General features: G+C 38.3%; 1 long non-coding RNA gene across 1 annotated transcript; it reads left to right on the plus strand.

Moving 5' to 3' along the window:
* Positions 1-599: 599 nt before the first annotated feature.
* Positions 600-3,744, plus strand: LOC139195273 (uncharacterized). Its single transcript, XR_011580020.1, has 5 exons — positions 600-807; positions 891-1,050; positions 1,156-1,224; positions 1,923-1,981; positions 2,961-3,744. It is a non-coding gene; the product is annotated as an uncharacterized lncRNA (long non-coding RNA).
* Positions 3,745-6,853: the final 3,109 nt, after the last annotated feature.

Here is a 6,853-nt window from a genome sequence, read left to right on the forward strand (position 1 = left end):
ACCTAATGGATCGCACACCATAAAAGGTGGAGATTGAAGATTAAACGGAAATGAGTAAGAATGATTAAATGGTTTAATCATTTATTTATGGCAAGGATTAATTAATATGTTAATTAATCAAACGAATAAGTTCGTTAAAGACCTCGGGATAGTTTTGGACCTTAAGGCCCAATGGGCTTCGAACGTCAAGCCCATTAACTTAAGTTGTATGACAATTTAATGAATAAAGATTCATTAAAGCCCAAAAGGCCCAAATTCCCTAAATGGCCGGCCATGTATGTGATGAATTAGGGTTTTGGTTGTTTAGGTCACTTAAAGAAGTGACTATATAAATGACTTTATAACTAAAAATTCATTAAGGAAAAATAAGGGTTTAATTTTGGGAAAATTGGTGAGAATTGTCTCTCCATTTTCTCTCTAAAGAGGCCAACACCTTGGAGGGTACATCTAGCAATCCTACTACTCCAAGGTCACTCATTTCTTCTACAATCTATGTCACAGCCCGTCCCGGAATTTTAATTCCGAGGACATGAAAAGACGAAAATGCCCTTAAACGGGACTAAGGGGCGAAAATTTAACAATTTGGATTGAGTTGGACACGTGGGATCCCCACACCCCTCAATCCTCTCCCTATTTTCTGCATACTGTCTCTCTCTCTCCTCCCTCACGAATCTCTCTCTCTCTGTCACTCTTCTTCTCCGTTCGAACAAACCAACCACAAAACAACCTTAAACTTCCACCAACGACGGAGTTAAGACCACCATCGAACTCCTGGAGACTCCACGATCACGTAGACACCAATTTCAGGTAAGTTTTACTTCGGAAAACCTAGATTCTAAACTCCCCGTGAAAGTGCACTGTTCATGATCTTCGAATTGACTTTGTTTTAGGACAATCCAAGCTCACAGTGAGCTTAGTGAGGTTCCAAGGAAGCTCGGAGTGCTTCGTTGGAAGTTTTTGGACGTAAGAACACGGAGATCGATAAGTTCAAAGTTTGGCCGGAGCTTTCGAGGCATTTTCCGGCGAATCCCCGGCGAGTTAGGCGTCGAGGTAGGTATCAATCTCTTCGTCTCGTCAAGTACTACAACTTTCCTTTTTGTTTCACTCAATTTCGTTGAGTATTGAAGAAGTTATACTCATTTGAAAAATACCCAGTTTCCGGCGACCTCCAAGGCTTTCGAGGCAGTTTCCGGCCAAACTACGGCGAACTAGGTGTTGGGAAAGGTACCATTCTCTTTGTCTCTTCAAGGGCTACAACTTTCGTTTTTGAATCACTTGATTTCGTTGAGAAATGACAAAGTTATGGCAATTTGAAAAACTGCCCAGAAAACGGCCGCCGGAAAAACCAGTCCGGCGACCCAAGGAAGAAGAAGGTGCTACAGTAAAAATAAAAAATAAAAATAAAATTATTTTAAAAATATGTCGACGTCCGTGACGTCGAGTAGATCACTGTGGTATATTCATATACCTAAATTGAACACCGTATGAGAAAGTTATTGAAGATTGTTGGTTAGGTGTTCAAATAACGTTTTATAGTTTTCACATTTAGGTGAAAATGTGAATTGATGATCCGACCGTTGGATCGTCACCAAACTTTGATACGTTGTAATACGTAATATTTGAGGATTATTGGAACTTACGGATTGGGAATCCGAGTTACGGATCTTCCGGAATTGGAATTGTAAGTCCATAATATAAAATGTTAACCGTCACTTAGTTTTGGAAATTGACGGAGATCCGACCGTTGGATGGTAATGAAATTTTAGGATGTTGTCCTAGAGGTATAATGTGGACCTCTGGAAGTTATGGATTTAAAATCTGAGAGGTGGATCTTCCGGATCAATCTACGTAGTGACGTATTTTATATAAGTTATATATTCTATCGATATGAATTCTGAGGTTGGAATTGATTATTGTTTTAGGCGCCGATCGTCATGACGCCTTGGCGTATTGTGCTAGGGAGTTGTAGGGCGAACTCCAGGTGAGTGGGCAGTTTTGTTTTCCGTATATATATATATACTTAACGTTTTCCCAGAAATTGAAAATGCATGAAATTATGTTTAAAATGAAATGCATATGAGTTATGTGGAAAAACGGGAAGTGAAATACCATGCATAGAATTGATATGAAAAGTATATAGAAATGTGAGTTGAAATGCCATGCATGAATTAATATATGATGCATATGTATGAATTGGTGCGGTGGACGCACAGGTAAGAATTGATTTATGATGCATATGTATGAAATGGTGCGGTGGACGCACAGATGAGTATTTAATTACTGTTATGATGATGATGATATATATTGAGCTCAAATCCTGCACCATGGTTTAGTGCTTATAGTATTCACCGCATCGCACGCTCGCCTTGGATCCAAGTAGATGCTAGTCGTACAGTCCACGCGGAGTGGGTACGACAGACCAGTCGCGAGAGTGTTAGTGAGATTCCGACTGGTGGGTGACCTTAGATTATGTGCACAGATGATTTATGAGAAGCACTAGAGCGTAACTTGTGTGCAGAAGGCCGGACGGGTCACAGAGGTGACTCCGGTAGAGTGATAATGATAGATTTTGAGCTCTAGGTTCAACCGTATAGGGCTATTAGAGGGCCTACGGTTGATTACTTTCTTGCACCTGATATGATTATGTTGATGCATTCATACCTTATTACTGTTGAGATGATGTGGCATGGCATAATTAATATGAGAAATGTTGAGATGATGTGGCATGGCATAATTAATATGAGAAATGTTGAGATGACATGGCATGGCATGATTGATAAAGAGATAATGTTGAGATAGTAAAAATGAAGTTTTGAGAATATATATGTATATTTATATTTTACATTTCTGGGAAAGTATACAGGTTTTACGGAGAGGGGTTACAACGTTTTGAGAAATGTTTGGATTTGGAAAAGAATTGTTTTACTGACCCACTCAATTTTGGTTTTGCGCCCCTCCAGGTTCAGGAATCACAAAGGTGTGGTGACTACGAGGAATTCGACGGTGTTCTGACAGATTGGACAAAATTAGGACTCACCTTCGGGTGTATCAATTTAAATTGTATCTTAAAGCTTCCGTACTGTGCAAATGGTTACGTCACTCTCACGTGACGGCCAGCATGCCCTCCTTCGGGACGGGGTGTGTCAGTTGGTATCAGAGCATGGTTGCAATCTTGGACATTTTGAGAAGTTCTAGTGAATTCTGTCAGAACTACACCGCCTCGTAGCAAGCCACTTAGTTAGAGGAATTTAGTCTCCCTAATATAACGGTTTAGGGGAAACTATTATTATGGTGATTCAGTCTATTATAAAAAGGGACATTTTAAGATGGGTTATGAGTTGAATTTGAATCACTTAAGAGAAATGATGAAGCTGAGGGAGCGAAGTAACGGTTTAACCATTTGGAAAAGATGTTTCGGATTATGCAAGTCAAAGGAATCTTCCTTCTGACAAGGGGTCGAGATGACTACCTGGTTTGAGTTATGAACGTGTATCCTGATGGAAGCAGGAGTATTAATTGTTGTCACCGGAGGAACAGCCGATTTAAAATTGTTTAAGGACTTGTTTAAGGAAAAGTTTATCCCTCCGGCATTTATCGATGGTAGTAAACAAGAGTTTACAAATATGAGACAAGGAAGGTGATGATCGAGGGATATTATAGAAAGTTTTCAGACTTGCCTTGTTCCATCCAGATATTGTTGTTATTGGTGGAGGTGTTATGTTGTTTTAAGCTGGGTGGCAAAAAGGGAAGTGGTATTTTGGGTGACCACTATCCATTATACTTCTTACCAGGAATATACGAGATGCTGTTGAGTCTTGAGGACTCTGAGAACATGATCAACGAGAATAAAGAAGAATAAGAAATGAATGGGACTTAAAAGAAGACGATAAAGTTAATGATTCGTCATATCAAGGAGATAGAAAGATTCAGAGCTTCGAAAGAAGTGAAGCTAGAGTTAATTCTTCCAGCTGAGGTTTTAATGTCGCTGGTCAGAGTAAAAGTGATGGATATACTGGTAATCCCAGATATTTGAGACAAGGTGTCTCGAGTAAAGGAAATGTACTTTGTGCAGCAGGTACAAAATTAACACTTTGGGAAGTGTGAAATTAATGAATGTGTTTATGTGAACAGAGGGGACACAGAATTGTGAATCGTCCCTAGAATCAGTTGTACCCAACAGTTTTCTATGACATCATAGTGTTGATTCAGTAGAGTTATGGATTTAGTAGTTTGGTCGGATTGACCGTGAGTACAGAGAGATTTGATGAGTTATATGTTCAGCCGTACAGACCATGAGAAGTGGATTCGATTGACACATGAGAAATTGGTGAGTTATAGGCTCGGCCGTACCGACCACGCGGAGTGGATCCGGCCGACGTATTATTGAGATAAGAGTTGAATCAGCCGTATTGGTCATTCTAGTTGACTTCGGCTGATATATTTCTTATTATGTATGTTATTACCTAGAGAGTAGTAAATAAATGTAGTTGAGACGAGTGTATGTATTTTGCATTGAGTAACAAAATAGTAATGTTATATTTTTGAGAGTGGTTGCCTACTTATCGAGACAACGATGATTTATCAGTATTGCGGGCTGCAGACCGTAATATTAATAACTCATTCGTGGATTCGTTAAGCAAGCAAACCGGTAGATTATTTTATGTTAGTATTGTACTTATTCAGAATGCTTAGTAGTAATAGAGTATGTATTGTGTCGGTTAAATTATTTCCATTAGATTGGTTGGTTATAATTGTGACAAGACGGAATGTTAAGGGAAACCAGTACTTTCCATCGATCTGGATGACCAGAGATTACTTTTGTAAGTATGCAAAGTGGATTGAGTCAGGCCGTTATTTATGCTGTGAGAGCAAAGAGATTGTTTTCGAAAGGCTGTAAAAAATATTAGCTCGTGTGGTGCTAAATGATGTTGTTTGGAGTAGTGTGAATAATGTCAAAAAGGGGTTAGACTTTTCTTGATGTCTTCCCTGAAAGTATACCTGGATTGCCTTCAGGCAGAGATATGAGGTTCACTATTGATTTGTTGCCAGGTATAAATCTATGTTAAAGATTGGTTCAGGATGAGTTAAGGGAATTGGAAATTCAGTTGAAAGAATTGGTTGATAAAAGTTTCATTCAACCTAGTACAACATTTTTGAGGAGCCCCAGTTTGTTGGTGAGGAAGAAAATGGACTTAGAGATTGTTCATTGATTATAGACAATGGAGTCGGGTAACGATTAAGAACCGTTATCCATGGTAATGTACTGATGTTTATTTAACCAGCTCAGAAGTAATTGCGAAGATTCAAAGATTGAATTGAGATCTGGTTACTACCAATTGAATATTATAAGTGACGTTGATCATAAGATGGTTTTCTGGACTTGTTATGGTCCTTATGAAGTTTGGTGATGCTATGTGGATACTCATGCTGTTTTATGAGTTGATGGATGAAGTATTCCAATAATGCCTTGATAGATTGATATCATTTTTATTGAAGATATTCTGGCATATTCTGAGCCAGAGCAGAGCATGTAAACGTATTAAGTCGGTGAACCAAAGATTGAGAGAACGTTGGTTGTATGCTAAGTAGCAAATGCTAAAGTTAGACGAATCAGGTGGCATTCTGAGATTTGTTATATATTCTTAAGGTATTCAAGTGAATCCTTAAAAGATAGCAGAAATTGAGAAATTGGAACAACCACGAGCTGTAATTGAGATTCAGAATTTCTTAGCTTACCAGGCTATCTTGGATGGTTGTGAAAGATTTTTCAGTCATTGCTTTGTCATTGACGAGACTGTTGAGAAAAGAGGTTATGTATGAGTGGGAAGGAAATTGTGAGCAAAGGATTCAACAACTGAAGTATTTCCTCACTCATGCACGTATTTTGGTATTCCCAGAGAATAGTGGTAATCATAAATTTTTAGTGATGTTTCTTGAATGGTATTGGATGCATGTTGATGCAAATGTTAGGGTGATTGCATACGTTTCACGATAAATGGAATCTCATAAGATGAATTACCCTACGGGTGACTTAGAAATCATGATTACCATTCTTGCTGTGAAGTTATGAAGGCATTATATTTGGTAAGAATGCAAGATTTTTACGAATCCAAAAAGTCTTCAATATCCATTACTTGGAAGGATTTTGATATGAGGCAGCGAAAGTGAATTGTATTGCTTAATGAACATGATTGTACGATCAGGGTGATCGTAAAGTTTGTTCTAACTGAAGCACTTGGTGAGAAGACTACAGTAAGATTAATGTCTGGCACGTTTGCCAAGAGTATCATCTTGTGGATTGAAAACCAACGGAAGAAAAATTAAGAATGGAAGATCGAGAAGAAGTTATACTTGTTAAATTTCAAGTTAGGCCTGTTTGGTAAGGTCGTACTTGAAACTTAAATGCTTGACGAAATTTAAGAATTAACCAAGGTAGAGAAAGAAGGTAAGTTAAATCCTAAGTTAATCGGACTTAAGTGATTATCGAAAAGTTGGTGAAGTTGCTTACAAGCTTGTGATGCCCTCAGAATTGGTTAAGGTGCAAAACATATTTTATGATTCGATGCGTTGTCACTAGGTGGCAGATTCGTCACATGAGATTCTGGTGTAACTATTGAGAATTAAATTGGATTCGACTTGATAAGGAATCAAGGACGACTTTGGATTGGAAAAAGAAGGTCCTGAGAATTAAGACAGAGTAAGTAATAAAAGCTTTGTGAAGGAAATCATTCAGTAGAAAAGTATGTGGGAGAAAGAGAATCGGATGAGAAAGATTTACCCGAAGCTATTGTTGGAGTATGGTTGATTTAGTTGGTTGCTAGAATTTCGGGGACGAAATTCTATAAGGAGGGAA

The sequence above is a fragment of the Malus domestica genome, chromosome 04 (genome assembly GCF_042453785.1).
Source record: "Malus domestica chromosome 04, GDT2T_hap1".
Lineage (NCBI taxonomy): Eukaryota > Viridiplantae > Streptophyta > Magnoliopsida > Rosales > Rosaceae > Malus > Malus domestica.